A 19,019-nucleotide genomic window follows, 5' to 3' on the forward strand; every position below is an offset into this window, starting at 1 on the left:
AATAAAGAGAAACAGGAAAACAATGGTGTGAATGCTTAAAAGCATTCACACAATTAGCTTTTATAATGTATGTAAATGTTATTCTATAGTGACCTGAGACAACAAACTTGAATTTATCCTGATTTGTTACAACTTTCCTCTGTCTATCTTGACCTCAAGAAGGTATTTAATAAACTAAGCCACCTCTTTGCCACCTCACCAATTATATAATTGCTCCATTGATCTCCTTCGAGGAACTACATCACCTAAGGGCAGGATATATTCCTTGCCAAGTTCAGAGAAAGGTAGTGGAAAAATATGTTTGAGGTAATCTTCATTGGTCTCTTCCGCCCATAACCTCTGTCTGGAGCAGGGTTTTTTGTTTGTTTATGTGAAGAAAGATAGTTCCCTTTGTTCATGAATTATCTACCGAGGCCCTAATGATAACCATTAAAATCTGCTGTCCCCTTCCTCTCATGACATCAGCTTTCAAACTTCTTCAGGTTCTTCTAGGTTTTCGCCAAGCTCGATTTGCGCAACACCTATCACTTAGCTCCTGTGTGCCAAAGGGATGAATGAAAAAACTGATTTAATGCTGCAAGTGGCCATTGTGTATATCTAGCAACCTGTCTTTTGGACTGACAAATGCTCCAGTAGTTTTCCAAGTCTTAGTTATTTAGTTACTTAAAGACATGATTAAGAAGTATGTTTTATTTATTTATATATATCACCAAGACAATATTTTATTTACTCCAAGGATCTTCAAGCTCACGTTTGCTCTATTCTTCTCTACCTGCTCCAGAATCAGTTCTTAAGAGTGTCATCAAACCACAATTTTTCTTTCTTGGCTTTGCTTTATCTCCCAAAACGACTGAAATGGATCATGCCAAGATCTCTGCAGTTCAAGACTGGCCAGCACTGCAAAACCTGAAAAAACTCAGAGTTTTTTGTTTTTGTGAACTTCTATCTGCACTTTGTAAAAAGGGCACAGTTTTGTGGATGCACCTTTATTTCAGATGACATCTCTGCTCCTGGTGGAAGGCGGACGTGTTTCTTTTCTATCTGTCTCCTTAGTTCAACTTTAACTTCAACATGATTTTATTTAGATTATTTTAGCTACTATTTTGACTGGTTTAGCTCATGTTTAGATATGTTTAGTTTCATGATTTCATTTAGATTATCCTATATTTCATTTAGATTATATATGATTGATCTATATTTGATTATGATGTTTCTATGATGTTTGCTGTACCTCTGTATTTGATTATGTACCTGCTGTATTTGATTATGTACCCGATTGTTGTTTCTGTGTTGTAAAACACTTTGAGTTGCCGTGTTGCGGAAAAGTGCTATATAAATAAATTTCATTTCACTTCACTTCCTCCAAGTCTCTGTTTCTCTGGGGAGAAGAGGAAGAGGAATCATTTAACAAATTAAAGGGTCCATTTACTTCCTCCACTGTCTTTTCTGAGAGGACTATTGTTGTGACTTGGGGCTATATAAATAAACTGAATTGAACTGAATTAGAGTGGCACAGTGGTGTAGTGGTTGGAGCTGTTGCCTCCCAGCAAGAAGGTCGCTTACCGACCTGCGACCTTTCTGTGTAGAGTTTGCATGTTCTCCCTGTGCACATGTGGGTTTACTCCGGGTATTCTTTTTCCTCCCACAGACCAAAAACACGTGTCTTAGGTTAATTAACTAACTCAAAATTTTCCTTAAGTGAGAGTGGAAATGATTGTTTATCTATTTGTGGCCCTGTGGTGAACGTGACTTGTCCAGGGTGTCCCTTGCCTCTCGCACCATAAAGGCTGGAGATAGGCACCAGCTCCCTGTGACCCGAAAAGGAGAAGCAGGTAAATGAAAATGGATGGATGAATGCTTCACATGTTCTTTGCTAAATTGTATGAAGCCATCCTGTTGTAGCATTCCAGCTTTCCTGTGCCTTAGATTATTGTCCTGTCTTTGCCTGAGACCTGTTTTGGCTCTCTAAGTTGGATTCTTCTTCTTACTCTCTTTTGTCACTATATTTACAGTGCCTATAAAAATATTTACTCCATTGAATGTTTTATGGTTTTATTGCTCTCTTAAATCAGTCATGGTGAACATAAATTGGCCTTTTTGACAAAGAAAAAAATAAACCATCAATGTTAAAGTAAAATCAAATTTCTACAGAGTAATGCCAATTAAATACAAATGCATAACGTGATCGCATAAATGTTCACCCCCTTTAAAGTGACTGTCTTTATTCGATTCAGAGAAAAGATTGTTGAAATGTACTAGTCAGAGGATGGATACAAAATGCTTTCCAAGGACCTAAATACCCTGAGGAGTTCTGTTAAGTCCATCATCAAGAAATGGAAGGACTATAGGACGTGTCAATCTACCAAGAGCAGGCCGTCCTCACAAACTGAGTGACCATGCAAGAAGGAGAACAGTGAGAGAGGCCACCAAAACCAAATGCAACAAGCTACACAACATCGGTCCTGATCAACTTTTTTACTGATCTGTAAGTTGTAATAATTGTAATACATTTGTAATAATTAGTGTTATGTTTTAGACAGCAGATATTTTAAACCACATCAAGTGTCCCAGTAAGGTTATTAGCTGAGTCTTCCTAAAAGAAATTGTCCAGTATAAGAAACTACAAAGACACATTCCTTTTTAAGTTGGTACAAGGTAAAAACTTTGTTCTTTATTTTTAAGATCTAGACCAAAACTGTTTATTGATGAAACAGGTAAAACTGTGATTTTGTCTAATCAGTACTAAAGAATCATGTATGTGTGGGTTTTTTTTTTTTTTTGCAGGAAAATATGTTGAACACAGAAATATACTTTAGTTAATTTAAGCCAAAAAGTACGTTGTTTCATCTGATTTTTTCTATTAAATTTGATAACTTTTTTATTAAAGGTGGCAGCAGATTTGAAACACAAATCGGAATGACTGCTGAAACTGGCTGAAGATGTTGAAATTGATTTGTTAAATGAAAATGGAGCAAAATGCTATCTAAACGGTAAATGTAGCAAAATCGACACTGATTTTATTTTTGACTCTTCTAACATGGGCCTGTATTTGTTTGTCTGATAAATGTTCAGTAGTTGCATTTTCCTTGATGACATCACTTTTAGGAGAAATGGCAGTATCTGCTCCCTCTGCACTACCTTGTCCAGTCAGTGCTCCTTGTTAGAGTTTCCGAAGGTTGGCAACTGAATTGCTCAGGGGGCCACAATTACTGAAAGCTAATAGCTCAGTGGCTGGCCATCCAGCAAATACTTTCATTACAAAAATAAACCCAGTTGTACAATGATCTGTCACTTTTTAAATTCATTTATTTTGCTGCATTGAATCTTAAATGTAACAAACAGAATACAAAAGTGTAATTCAAATAAATTTATTAAAATTTTTCTTTTGAATAAAACAGAAAAAAGATTGCAAAACATAGAATAACTGAACCTAGTTAAACATTTGGAGCAATGTCACATATGTGGTGAAAATGCCAGAGAGAATCACAAGGACTTCTGTTTCTTTTAACAAGCTATCAGATCACTGAGTTCAAGTCTCGGAAAGAGGTCCCAAAGACAGCCACAAATATATTTCAGTTACATATTATATGCAATAGACATGCTATATATATAATATTTTATTTTTTTCTGTACTGCAATTGCACCTTTTCTTTTATATTACCTTTAATATATACTATTTTATTTGTGTTTATCTTGTTTTGATGACTCTCGGGAGAAATGCAACAAAATCTGGGTAAAATTTGCAGTGTGTTGTCTCACTTGAATGATAGGAGAGTTATTGAATTTGAACTTGAAAACTGACAGACAGATGTCCTCACTATACTACAGATTACTCATGAGAGAAATTACACTTTGACAGGACAATGGCAGAAAGGTTAGGTTCAAAAGATATAAGAGTAATGTCCACATATGTTAAGGAGGAACAAGCATTTATTTTTTTATGGTATGTGTGAAAGAAGCTGGATGTATGTTGACCCAAACATTGTTGTCACATCAAGAGCCAGTTCGCTTATATTTGGGAATTTCTCAGCATTGGTCCACTTAATCTAAAACCTTCTTTTCCATGAGCATGCTTCAGAGCGCATGATGCCTGCACGTCAATGATCTCCAGCTGCAGAGCACTTTCATTGATTTTAAGTAATGCAAGGAACTCCTGCACCTCTGAGGATATCTCTGTGTCTGCAAATAGGTCTCCAACAAACTGCTGCAACTTTTGAGTATTTCAAAGTCGCTAAATCTTGCTGCAAAGTTGTCCCTTTATTTTAAAAATCTGACATCACTGGTGTAACCTAGGCATGAGTGAATGATTTGATCAGATTGTGCAGTGTGGGAAAATGGAGAAATCTGTCAGTGAGATCAGGCAAAAACCCTGTTTTAAAACATTGTTAATTAGTCTTTCCACCAGATTGACAACTGGTTTATTTTGCCCTGTGCCCGGGTGAAGTGGGCAGAGGTGAGTGATCGGGGGATTCATCAACCACCAGAGACATCATCAAAAGAGTTTCATAAGCTTTTGAGGCCAGAAAATTCATCCTTGTTTCAGTACATATATTTGACATAGGTATGGACTTGATGCTTGGTAGCACTTGCTCTTTTACATGATTGTCAATGACCATTTAATCCAATGCAGCTGTGATGCACTATTAACATCTCTGAATCAGTGATCCATGCCACATGGAGAGAAGATGCAGTTTCTCTCGGTTGACGTGCTAAAAACAGCACAGCTATGCTTGTAGTTTACTTAGAGACAGATTTTTTTGCTGGAGAACATCAAAACCAGGTGGAAAAGTTTGGTCAAAGTCACAGTTTTTGGTTAGAAAGTGCTTTTTTTTAAAGACAGAGGGTAATTAGGTGAAGTGGGCACAGGTGAGTAATAACAAGGAGCAGGTGGAGATGGGTGCGGCAGGAAAACAAGTGACTGACTGAGGAGAGGTGAATAATGACAGAAAACAAAGACACAAGGAACAAGGACCAGACTAACAAAGATAACTGAATAAAATAAACAATAAACTCAAACTGAAACATGAAGACAATAAAAGCCATAAACTGAACACAAAAACCCAAATCCTGACACTTATGTTGAGTAATGACAGAGGTATAGCTGTTTTGGTCAAAGCTTGGAAATAATGTTATGTGCATTCTCATGCAATATTGTAAGTTGTCACATGGCATGTTAGCGCTTGAAGTGTGTTTAGGATGACTCTCAGGTACTACCATGCCAAATTTAGCACAATATCTGTAACACTGACCGAGTTATAGCCCCTTTATTTGTGTCGGCTAAGGTTGATTAGTTGTGGCAGCCATCTTGAATTATGTAGATTCCAAAAGATAATCAGCTGTAGATGTACATCCAGTAATTACTTTCTAAATGTTTCATTAAAGTCAGTTCAGTTGTTCATGAGATATTTTGCTACCGTTACAGGCAAATACACATACAGACATGGGCAAAAACTATATTGCCAAAGGCAGCAGCCAGTAATAAGCCCTCATTAAAAGGCACAGAACCTATACTTTTTATTTAAATTTACCTTTTAAAGATGTAAAGACATGTTTTATCAAACTAGTTTAATAAATGTTTTAATCTTGGGAAAATGCTTTTTTTTGTTTCATCATTTTCAAACTACTATACCGGTATGCTATTTACCTAATAAGCGATTTACAAAACTGTAAACAAGATTCTTTCAAATTAAATAATTAAAGGCATTAACCAAAAACTTAACATTGGTAGCCAACATAACCACGAATGTTTATTATGTATACCTGAACTGAGGACAAATTCTGAGTGTTTGCAACCAAGTAACCAGTAAGTTCAGGAGACAGGAGACAGAGAGAAAGAGACAGAGAAAAAAACACGTCCGCCTTTCACCAGGAGCAGATGTATTCAGCCGCATAAATATTTGAAGACTATAATTAATAATAAATTAAACTTGGCTACTAAATGTGAAACTGTATGTTAAAAAAGATAATCAGCATTTGTATAGTTTAAGGAAACTTTGACCTTTAAGTTGAACAAACTATACTATGTTTTAGTGTGCTGGTGTAGATTCTCAGTCTCTGAATTGAGAAATCTCCTCAGGTGAGAACTCTCCTTAGGAGCAAAATGTCTTCAATTACAGAATAGAAGTCCAGTTGTTTTTGTTTTTTAACCTTTTTTGAATTTATGTTTTAGTGTGCTTCTATTGAATCGGTTTTGTCTCTGTATTTTTTGTTGTTGCATGGTTTGGTTATGTAACTCTGGAAAAAAAACTACTTAAATCAGATCTGATCAATAAAGCACATCCATGTCTAACATCCCTGTACGGTGGATAAATATATCCAAAGAATGACTCCCACCTTTTGCCCACAGTTTCGATCTCTTCCCTCAAAGTTGAGGTTTCTATTCTCCAGGTGCAAAAAACAGCGATACAAAAAAATGTTTTGTTCATTCTGACATAATTTAGCTAAATAAGATATATTTAATTTTTAACTTAGACTGTTGAAGACTATAGTCAACAGATGAAATTCTAGTGTTCTTAATGTTCTTAACTAGGCTTATCTATAATATGTATGATTTCACAATTTCTGGTAATTTTATGCCAAACTAAATTTACCTACAAGAACATATGTGCCTGATACGAGTTGAGGTCCTCGAGTGAGACATGTTGCACTAGACAAGCTCATTTTAGTTAATTTCAGTTTATTTTTCTATTTCAGCTAAACAATATAAGTCATGTTAGAGCACTAAACAGAAATGCAATCTAATTTAAATTCAATTACTGTTGATTTGGTTCATTTACAACTCAACCCAATCCAATCTGATTCACAGTCACAATCGAAGACATACAGTCCAATTTAATCCAACTGTAATCCAATCAGTGTTTGTAATTTATAAAGTTTTCTGTCAGTTGTATGTTAAGAAAAAGCACCACATGTAAAGAATCAAAACCTTATGGCCCTGATTCATTAAAATTATACAGCATTTGAGTTTTGCTCTAGTTTTGGCACATCATTTGCCTCAATATTTGCTCCTTAGAGTTTTATACACAAAGCAAAAATCACTAATGATATGCTGGAAGGCAAGTAATTTAATTTTCTTTTGCATCATATCACAGTTATCCTTGCTGCACAATTTAAATAGGACCTGCAGCAACAAACACATTAGGCACAAAAGTGACAGAAAGAGAAAATATTTTCTCCCAGAGAACTCCATGTTCATGGATAAAGTATAGAGACACTCTTTAAAATGCCATCTCACTGTATCAAGAAGGAATCACATTCAGGATGAACTTTAAGAATCAATAAGAGACATTTTGGACTTTCTTTACTACCACTGCATCCTCCTATTTTCACTTATTTTTTTAATAGGAACCTGATTTTTACTCTACAACGGGTCACAGAGATTTTGAACAAGCAAATGGTTGTCACAGGGGTTTAAGGATTACTTCTTTACTTTAAACTGCACAAATACTGTCTTAATGTGTTTTACAAACAGACAAAACTTTGGTAAATAATTTGCAGTTGTTGATCAGAAGAAAATCCAAAATGTAGATGAATTCAAATACATGAGTATTGTTTTGGACCCTCATCTTAAATTTGAGGCTCATATCAGGAAAAGTATCTAACACAATCAAAACCAGTCTGAACTACTTTCATCTCATAAAAGCATGTCTACCAGTAATGACAGTCCCATTATATCTGGAAGCTGATTCTGTAACATCTTTCCTATTGTGTAACTGCTTGGGGCCAAGCTACTCAATCTACTATAAAACCTGTGAGCTAATTTACAAACAAGCTCTGAAAGTCTTGGATTAAAAACCAATGAAGTGGCACTTTTACAAGATTTGACAGTTTTATAAACTTTTCCTTTATAAAATTGACTTTTAAATGTTTCAAATGACTTGTTTTAGAACAAGATTTTAAAATCCAGCAGTATAGGAGCTCCAAGGAGAGCAGGTAATGGAGACTAAACCAGCGAAGTACAAAACAGCATTTGGACATTTTTTCTTTTCATTTATAGCTCCTTAAATTTAAACAATTTTCCAACAACAACAAAACTGTTAACTAATGTTAGAGTTTTTTACTCTCAAGTGAAACAATGGCAATAAAAAAAGAAAACGATTCCATCAACACTGATGAACTCCAGCCCATAAAACTGTGAAACGGCAATGTCATATTATTTTACATGAGTTGCTGCTTTTCCCCCCATCTTTATTTCTATCAATTTGTGTGTCTGTGTGTGTGGAATGTCTAGTTTATTGATGATTTTAATTTTAAAAGCCCAACCAAGTACTAGGTTTGCAAATTAGCCATTTGTGGCATTGTTTCAACATGAAACACTGTTTTCTGTGCTGTCTTCTTAAACTAAACTTGTCACCCTGTATTTACAGGGTACCTGGTGCTTATCTGGTACATGCCTGTTGCTTACCAGGTACTTACATTGACAAGAACCACTAGTAGGATCCGGCAATTCAATCACAGCACAGGAGCAGAAGGTTATCGTAGCTTTATTGATTAACAGATATATTGATGGCGGCACAGGGAGTACTGGATGGCGGGTGGCCCAGTGGAACAACAGGAGGAGGATTACCACCAGAGGAAACTGAGCGGAGGCTTGGCTTGACAAACACAGCAGGTAAGACACAGGGGGAAGAACAGTCTCGTAGTCAGATGGGCGTGGGTCAGAACCGGAAGGGCAGAGAGCGACAAACTTAACCATAGGGGCAGGCGAAGAGTCCGGGTCCAATAAACAGGCAGGGGTCGTAGTCCAGGTTTCAGTCCTCTAGCAACAATCCGACAGGGGCAAGGCACGATGGGGAATCCGGGGGTCATGAACAAGGTCGAGGCACAGGAGGTCAGTCAGGAATCGCTGGAAAACTACTCGCAGATTTGACAATCTGGCACTGGAGGAGAGGAGAGGGAGAGAATATATAGGACGTGGACTAGGTGTGGGAGAGACAATCAGGATAGGGACACAGGTGACTAGAATGAGTAATGATTAGAGGCATGGCAAGGCATGGCATGAGAAAGTGACATGATCATAACATACATGGTATGTAATTTGTTAGTTACTGGGTACTTACGGGTACTTACTGGTACTTACATGGTACTTTCAGAGTATGTGTCCGGTACTTACCGCTACAGTATGCATTAGGTACTTATAGGTTGCTTACCTGGTACTTACTGGGTGCTTATAGAGTATGCATCTGGTGGTACTTATGGGTTACATACCTGGTAACTACAGGAAACAGGCTGTATTATAAAGTGATTTGTTAACCTGTATTTGCTTGGTATGTACTAGCTAAGTACAAGGTATGTACCTGGTACTTACAGTGTTGTATTATGTATCGCTACCGAAGAAAGTTGATGTTAGAATTTTTAGCAGTAGCTATTTTGGCACCTTTCTACAGTTTTTCAAAAAATTTCTAATTGAAAATACTCAACATGGAGTGTGAACTGAGTTATTGTAGAATTTACACACTGAGTGACTGATGTGAAGAACAGCACTTCTTGCTTTACTTCTCTCTGCATATATCTGAAGCCTGGAAACAGTTGGATGATTGCTGCTGTGCTCTGCAGTGCACAGATGAGATATGGTGTGTGTGTGTTTGCATGGTGTGTGTGCGTGTGCTTGAAAGAGACTGGGAGATATTCCAATGGCAAGGAAAAAGCTGAGCTCAGACTTCAAAGGTGTGTCAGGGCATGCGGCGCTCAGCCAGCTGAGCGTGGATGCCAGCTCTGGATGGCCATGTAAATTTCATCACAAGTATCTGTGGATCCTGTTATCCAGCTCTAATCTCACTGCTTACACATTCAGATTTTTTTACAACTGCATACAATCTTTTTCCAAACAAAAACAACCACTTGAACTCATTAAAGTGCATTTTACTCCCTTCCCACGCTTCTTCCCCTCTGTGGTCGTCCCATTGGTGGATTGTGTTTCTCCCAGCTTGCCAGCTGTCAAATACAAGCCAAAGCTTTACCCCACCTTATATTTTACTCTTCCTCTCCTGTTCTTTCTCCTCATTGGCCCTCTGTCTTCCACACCTTTGTGGTGTTCGCCTCCTCAGCTCTCTGAACCCTGATCCTCTCTCTGGGGTTGAGCTGTCAAGGTGAACTCAGCCCTGTAGCTGCTCTTCTTTCTGCCTCAGACAACTAGAAACCCTCTGAACACAAGAAGCACAGCTGGAAAGTCTAGGAAACTGATTACTGAAATGGAAGATTGGCTTTACATTAAATGAGGAGGTGAAAACAAGTTACAGGGGTTTTGTTCATACATAAAGTCATATTTATAAGGAATTTTAGAAACCCCAAACTATTCTGTCATGCACATCAACAGCATGGAAAACAAAACAGATAGCAGGGATAAAAGTTCACAGGTCTTCTCAGAAGTCACACAAAAAATCTTTAAGACCAGTATGTTTTCATGCATTTGCTCAATTTATAGGAATGAATTCTAAAGAAAATCAAAAGGAATCTCTACTGAAAAGGAAAGCTAATGTTATAGGAGATGGATGGGTCTAGGAGCACTGCCAGATGTTGGCCTGTGCTTCTTTTTTCTAAGCAGTAAAATTGATTTTCTGTGGTGAGTTTGTACTAATGTCATCCAGACCTTCAAAATGTACCATTATATTCTAAAGGTTTCAGTCAGTTGGCGTTATACAGTGGAAGAGTTCTGCATCCAAATCGCACTTATGGTTTTCTAACGTGACACTCACCGATCATCAACACACACATTACTCATAAATTCAACCCATGTTTTACTACAGTGTGCCATCAGATTTAGACAAGGTGATAGATGGTGATTTTGAAGTCACATATTTGAGCCTACACAGCCCTCCACTGATGAAGAGTTACAACAGTTCAGTTTTAAGTAATGGGGTACAATATTTATTTTACCTTAGTGTGTGGTGGAATGACATGAATTTAGACTAATTTAATATGTGGGTTTATTTTGGGAGTGCAGGGACAGCATAGTTGATTCTTATAGTTTGATTGGACTTTATATTTTTGACATTGCATGTTTCATGTGGAGAATGGGAACTGATGGAAAAGCAGAACCATGTGTACAGTTATTATATTAGTGGTCCTGTGGTTGGTGTGTGCAGGGTGGTCTGGAGAGTTTCAATAATGACAGAGCTTTTTAACTTGTCATTTTGTGGACTAAAGAGAAGGCAACATCTGGAAGGATATGTAAACTGTAGCATTAAGGGACCCCCTCTCTTTATGACCCCTGACCTAAAGTCATCCTAAAGTAACTGTACTGTGCAAAAGTTCATCTTGTTATGAGAGTCATTCGTTGTGTATTGATAAAGTGTTTACATTCTGAGGGTTCACTCTCAGATATTTCATTTGCTCTTGCGAAGTTCTGACTTAGCTCATATTTTAGATATTGTTAGATTGTTAGATTCCTGATTGTTGTTTAGTTCAGTTTTATCTTTATCATGATTTCACTGAGATTATCTTAGCTACTATTTTGACTATCTTAGCTCATGTTTAGATATGTTTAGTTTCATGACTTTATTTAGATTATCTTATATTTCATTTAGATTATACATGATTGATGTTTTTATCTGTATTTGATTCTGTTGTTGTTTCTGTGTTGTAAAGCACTTTGGATCGCCTTGCTGCTGAAAAGTGCTATATAAATACATTTCACTTCACTTCACGTCACTACATTTGATTATCTGTCCCTGAATTACAGGAGCTTCTTCTGTTGAAACACACGAAGAGGCCAAGGATGGAACTGTTGATTTTCTAAATGGACTTCCAACAACTAATCTGAATGAAGGATGTGTTACCCTGTGATCCAGTATACAGCTCGATGTAACACATTTATGCTTTTAGTGAGCTTAAGCACACACTGAGCAGGAGGTCACGCTTTCCCAGGACTTCATTAGGGACAGGACGCATTTCTGCTTTTTCTTTCATTATTAATGTTTTACTCATCTTTTGATAAATGTTGTTCTGTTATTGTAAAGCTGCCATTGAAGCTATCCCTTTTTTACTTTCAGAGCACTCAAAATCCTTTAAAACAAAGAAATATGATGATAAATCTAAGAGATTTCTGCAGTGTTACAACATAAAAATCAGTTCTGATGCTCTTGAAAAATCAAAGCCTCACAAAGAAGTTATGGAAGCTCACATGGGGATCTGGACTGCACCACTCTCATTGAAACCTGTGTCATTTTAATAGCTGGTGTACATTTAAGAACTTTCAGAGTTGGAGGCAGCACATCTAATACAGTGTTGAAATGACATGTCCATCACTCTCTGAGGTATCACGATGTGTTTGAAGTTGAGCAGCTCCAAATTGTAATTCTGTTCTAGCACAGAAAACCCTTGTCCCTGACACATCTTTAACAATCTTTTTAACTTTTTTTTTTTTTTACTCTTTTTAATAATTCCCAGCATGCTAAGTGAGTCATGTGTCTGCATCTCTTACCTTTAAAATACAGCTTGCAGTTTATCTGCCTTTTTTTTTGACAAATACCTATGATTTCTTACACTACCACTGAGAGTCATTACTGGAGACTTGCACCCCCCCTCCCCCCCTCACTGCTATCCAGAAGCCTGGGGCTGGTTATCTATAATTCATCTTTTATCTGGCGCTCACAGTCCTGCTCGCTGTTCCACTCAGCCATTGCCCACTTCACAGAGTAAAGCCGCCTTCTGTTGCTCGCTTTAATACAAATCTCCCTGGGCCACCAGATATTGATTGTAATCCAAGGTAAACAGCCTGGTTTGCATAATTAGGCATTCAAGTATAGAGGTAAATAAGAGCTGCAGAACTCATGCTCTGGTTTCAGGAGGATATGACGTGCCAAGCTGGCAGCAAGCACTGCTACCTTACAGCATTCTGATATCAATGGGGGGTCATGACCTTGGATGATATCAAAGGAGAAACTGCATGAGGAAATTTGAGGTGGACCAAGTAAAACCACAAAGCCTAGTCTCCCTGTGTGACACACTTTATGGCTTTTTTCAGCTCAGGATACATGAATTTATTGGTGGCAACAATTGGCATTGGTCAAAACTGTATTGATGTCTTGCTGCATGCAACTGATCAGGTGAGATAACTCAGATGTATTTTACATATGGATTACAAACTGGAGGTGCAGAGTACAAACAGACTGTGCCACTCACCCCCACTACATTTGTAACTTTGCAAACAAACCACCTCTATATACAGGCACATCTATACAAGTTTTTCTTTTCCTCCTTCACTAATTAACAAAGACATTGGTCATAACTGTGTAGTCACATGCTGCACATGCAACCAATCAGGTGAAGGATTCTACCATTAGATTATTATTACCTCAGTTAAATACAAAATGAAATATCTTCCTTTCTTTACCGGACTTGCAGTCTCAAAGTATCACAGCCTGTGGAAATGTGCTACTTTTCTCCACACACTCATCTGTATGTTTCTACTATATGCTTCGTGGTGAGTGCATTAATGTGTCTGTCAGTGGCACACCGTGGATTTCACACTTAGGCCTTCAGTGCTGTTCTACCTAAATAAATTCACCTCTTATTATCCTGATTATGATGCCATGACTATAGAAGTCATCATTACACAGAAATACAGTATAACAGGGTGCATTTTACACAGCAAGCATTAGCCTTTATTGCTTTAGTCCAGCTATTAGCATACTAAAGCAAGAAACTGAATTAAAACCATTCAATCAACAATTAAGTCTCCCTTTACTTCACCTACAGCTACACTATATACATCATTTGTAGCAAAAGCACAAGTTCAAACTATAAATAGAAATTCAGTCAACCCCAGGTTCATGAGTTTTCAGTCCAAAAAAATATTTTTAGCTGTAACATTAATAACAAAGCACAAAATGTTCAAACAAACAAAAGACAGGGCTGGATAAGCCAGGATTGACCATATTTTTATATCAAAATATATTTTATACTGTTATCAAAAATCCAATTGTGTACACATTTTCGATATCCTCGACTAACAGTATCGACAGACACACAATCCTCCACTCCTGCCAGGAGTCCATTGTGTATCCGGAGAAAAATGTCACGTCTGGACAAGAGGGTTCCCCCAAACCCTGTGTTCTTGTTGAGAAAATTTGATCAATTGCGTTGAGAGACCAGCTGACCAAATCCAGAATTCACAAATTTTGGAAAATTTACAAAGAGAGGCTTCAAAGGAAAAGACAAGGCACAGAGCTGAAGCAGGGCAGTGAGGGTAGGGTACGGGAGACAGAGAAAAAGTGTCCTCCTCCATCGAGAGCAGAAAAAAAAAAAGCTGTGAGCCATACGTATCGATAGAGCCGGCTCTTACCATTTTGATGCTCTAGGTGAGATAATGGTTTGGCATCACCACAAATATTAATGGAAAATAGCCTTATTATGACAGACCATAAAGCTTTCAAACAAACTGACACACACTAAAATTATTTGGTTGGTAAAGTGTCCCGTCCCTGTAGTCCCCCTGAGGGCAATATTTTGTTCTACCAATGACTGAATGATGGACACCAACCTGGTCAGAACTTCACGCCACCTCCTTTCAGCGTCTATTACTGTCTGACAAAGGCAGGCACTGATGGACGCAGGGACTGAACAGAGAGTACAAACAGGCGTTTATTTGGAAATAAACTTCTTCTAGGCTGACGGGCCTGGGTCTAAGCCAGCGGGTCCAAATCTGGTCAGGACAGGGTCCAGATCTCAGGGACAGAGGGTCAGAGCCAGGAGGTCCAAATCCAGTGGAGAGGGTCAGGATCAGGGACAGGAGAGGCTACTGGGTAGAAGGAAGAGACAGACAGGTTAGTAACCAGACAGTTTGGTCAAGATTCTAAGGCAGGTCTGAAGGTGTTACCGCTGAGGGTTTCACAACAATCTGACGCCGTGCAGGGGGAAGCTCCATCCTTATATGGCAGCAGCTGGAGATCAGGGTGATGATCATCAGGTGTGAGGAGACACAGCTCAGCAGCAGCTGTGACACTGTCATTCCACTTTGTCTATTTTTTGGCCCTTGTTAAAACACATCTCCAGTTCCTGCCATGAGGTCATGTGCCAAAAATGTCATACTTAACATTCTTTATTAAAATTTAATGATTTTTGAACAGTGAGTCACAAACTAATCCACACTCAAAACTTTGAAAAAATATCTACAAAAGAACACAGCAAATAAGTTGCAATACAAAGTAAAATAGAACTGAAAAGCTGTGGTTATCTTTTTGTTCCAGCACTGAAATAATTTGCTGTTCAGCAAATTTTGTTTATTAACACTGCAGATAAAAAGTAGGTAAATGATCTGTATTTATATAGCATCTTTCTAGCCAACCAGGCCACTCAAAGCACTTTACACCACAGTCTGTGTCCTCATTTACCCATCCAGTCACACATTCATACAGCACCCTACTACATCTCTACATAGTAAACTCCATTCATACACTGATGGGGCACACATCGGAGGCAAATGAGGGGTTCAGTGTCTTGCCCAGGGAAATGTTGACATGTGACTGCTGCCAGGAATCAACTCTCATTGGAGGACAACTCTTCTAAGCACTTAGCCACAGCTGTCCCCCAGGTAAAGAAGCATCTTTTACAAAATTCAAATGCTACATTGTAGTTAATAAAAAGTAAGATAATAATTTATTTATGATTCTGTTGTGCTTTTGCATTATGATGAAATAAATCAAGTTTTACCTTGTTAATCCTGGAGCGTTGAAGTTTTTGTTTGGTCACACTTAAAATGTTTTACTTTGAGTAAATCTGCAGCTTTATAGTGTTTCATTCCATGCATCCAAGTTGGAAATAATGAGTAATATATTTATAAAATTCAAAAGAAAACCGTTTAAGTGGTAAATCTCTCTCTGTGTCTCTCTAATATTTTACACTAGTCTCACGAATACCATGAGCTCATTGTGGACAAAGATATTGCTGCTCTGTCCTCTGTCCTGCTCTGTACTCTTTGTTCGGGCACAAATTCCAGTCATAAATATTTTGTGCTTGTAAATCAGATTGCGTAGTTGTAAATTAAGTTTTGTAATCTTGTAAACCAAAATGTCAGAGAATTCCATGTTTGTGCATGTGTAGATAAGAATTTGTGTGTGTAAAAAAGATTTGATTTTGTAAAAAATGATTACTGAAGTTTCAATTTTTTGTTAAGGTTGGTTTACAGATACAAAGCAAAAAACTACATGTAAAACTCTACCAATGAGTTTTACTTTGCATGTACGAATTTTGACTGGAGTTTTCTTCCTCTCAGCTGATTGGTCAATGTCATGTCAATCACAAATTTAACAATCCAATCAGAGAACAGATGGGTTTGGCTGTCCGGTTGGTGCTTGTGGAGTCTGTTAGTCTTCATCTTACATTATCCCCCAGGAACTAAAGATTGACCACCAAGACAAGTTAAATAAGTTCTAATAAAATAGTTTTGTAATAATCTTACACAACATATGGAAACATGATGACCCTTTTGATGACGTGCATTACATATTCTGGTATTTAATGTAAAAATATTTAAAAATTTCATTTCATTTAAAACAGTGAAGGAAAGTTTGATTGCAGAGAAAACTTTGTGGTTCCTTGTTTCTGACCTTGGGTGGGTTAAACTGGCTGCTTTGTAGCAGAGGCAGAGTTTCTCTGAACCTCTGCCAAATCTGTTTGGCATCCTGACCCCTTTACTAACTGTTGTCGGCCTTCAGCTGCCCTGTGAAGGTCAGAGGGATTAGCACATACCTTTCAACTCCACCAGGGTACAAGTCATGCCTTCAGTGCTATTTCCAGTGGCATGCGACCTGTCCAGGGTGTACTCCGCCTCTCACATAGTGATGGCTGGAGATAGGCATCAGCTCCCCACGACCCGGAAAGAAGAAGTGGGTAAAGAAAATGCATGAACAGATGATTTTTATTAGCTGATAAAATTAGATGGCATATCTGTGTAATAAAAATCTGAACCAGTAATACTGAGAATTTGAATTTTATGTATTTAGTAAAAAAAAAGCATGCTTATTTTGCATTGAGATTAACAATAATCGGTCTGAAACAAAGTCCTTTTTACAAATGATAATTCTGTTCTAACTTCTTGTGAGGCTTATCTTGGTATAACTGTATGAAGGCACTTTTGCAATGCTTGTATAATTTAATGTAGTATAGTACATCAGAAGAACTAAAAATCATTATCTGTACTCACCTCAACTTTAGTTTCTGCTTTGGTACTTAGTGAATTGAATTTTTTCACAAAACTGGGACCATGTTTTAAAGGTGTTTAAGTTGTTAGTTCCTTGACTGGTTCCTCCATGCACTGAGGCAATTTGCAGTGATGAGGCTGGGATGAAAGACTGAAGTTTTCAGTATAAAGCCATATTTTTCAACTTGCAAAATAGAATGAGTCTCTGCATTAACTCTCGTGGTCTGTGGGTAAAATGACTCAAAATTACAAGAGCTTCTCTACCTCTCTTTGTCTCTTTTGGGGGCTTCAGGAGGGTTAAGTGGAGGAGCTCAAGTATCTCAAAGACTTTTTCATGAGTGACAGTAAGATGGAGCGGGAGATGGATTGACTTATCAGAGTCTCATTCACAGTATTGAGAGCGTTGGTCCCATTTATTGTGGTGAAGAAGGAGCTGATCCAAAATGCAATGCTCTTGATTTACTGGTTTGTCTATGTTCCAACTAGGGTTGGACATTTTTTTGAATTTTTGCAATTCTGGTTCTGGTTCCGAGTCCAATTCTGATTCCTTATTTCAATTCTGGTTCCTAACGATTCTCGATTTCAATTCTTTTAAGAGACAATACATGCTGTAAGCTTTTTGTGGCATTCTTCAATTTGTTTAAGCAATATCTTTCCCTTTGACGCTACAGTGAACGAAGTAACACATCACGGAGTCTGGTCAACTGTTTGAAGGAAGAGAGGTGTGTGTTTTTTTATTCAGCGGGGTTGGAGGTGAGATTGGATGGCGAATGGGGGTGTCTTCTCCACGAGACTCTCTGTCTTCACTGCTGTCTTTTGCTTCAAATATGATGATGATTTTCAGAAAAATATGTGGAGTGAATTATTTATTATAACTATGGTTTTACTTGGCCTATCAACACAATTTAAATACTGGGGTATAGTTTGAAGTCTGACCTTTTCACTAGAACCATAGTCTTAAAAAGGGTGCATCTTTCCCGCTAGAGTGATTTAAATCAGTCATGTGACTAAGACACGACAGCGAGCCACTCTTTTGTTTGCTTCTACACACTGTCCGTGGTTGTGCACACACTTCCTGTAAATTTTTCTTCGTTGTCATTCTGCGGCTTCTTCTTTCGGGTATCGAAACTACGAATGAGAATTTAAAAGTTTGAACAATTCCGGGAGCATTGGCATGTTAATCATGGCTCCAATTTATTCTCCAGACTCGATGCCCAGTCTTAGTTCCTACCCTCACTTATGGGCATGAGGAGTGGATTATGACTGAAAGTACAAGATCCTGAATACAGGCAGCTGAATTTAGCTTTCTTCACAGAGTGGCCGGGCTCAGCCTTAGAGATAAGGTGAAGAGCTACATCATTGTTCAGAAGATTGAAGCAGATCCGCTGCTTCTCCGCATCAAAAGGAATCAGTTGAGGAGTAAGATGGGGTAGTTCAGGCATCTGATTCGCATGCCTCCTAGGTGCCTCACTTTGAAGGTTTTCCAGGCCTGTTTCACTGAGAGGAAGACACAGAATTTGCTGTAAAGATTATAAACCCTCACTGGCCCTGAAACACCTTGGGATCCCCTAGTAGGAGCTGGAGAGTGGATAGTGTCTCGGTTTCAGTACTAAACCTGTTGCCTATTCAACTAAACCACAGATAAGCTGCAGAAAATAGATGATTGGATAGAGATAGAGCCACCCAAAGTTCTAATAATGGCCGACATCTTAGATTAAAATAGGTCAGGAACAAAAGGGGCCTAAAAAGAGAGGTGTAATGAACCTTTTTTTTCCAATTGTCTGCTCAGTGTGTATAATACAATGTTTATGGTGTAGAAAAATATTGTGCTTGAAATGTCCATGATTGGGGTTGGTTCTCTTTTGTCTGTGAAGCTGCT

This window comes from Kryptolebias marmoratus, linkage group LG16 (genome assembly GCF_001649575.2).
Source record: "Kryptolebias marmoratus isolate JLee-2015 linkage group LG16, ASM164957v2, whole genome shotgun sequence".
Classification (NCBI taxonomy): Eukaryota; Metazoa; Chordata; class Actinopteri; order Cyprinodontiformes; family Rivulidae; genus Kryptolebias; species Kryptolebias marmoratus.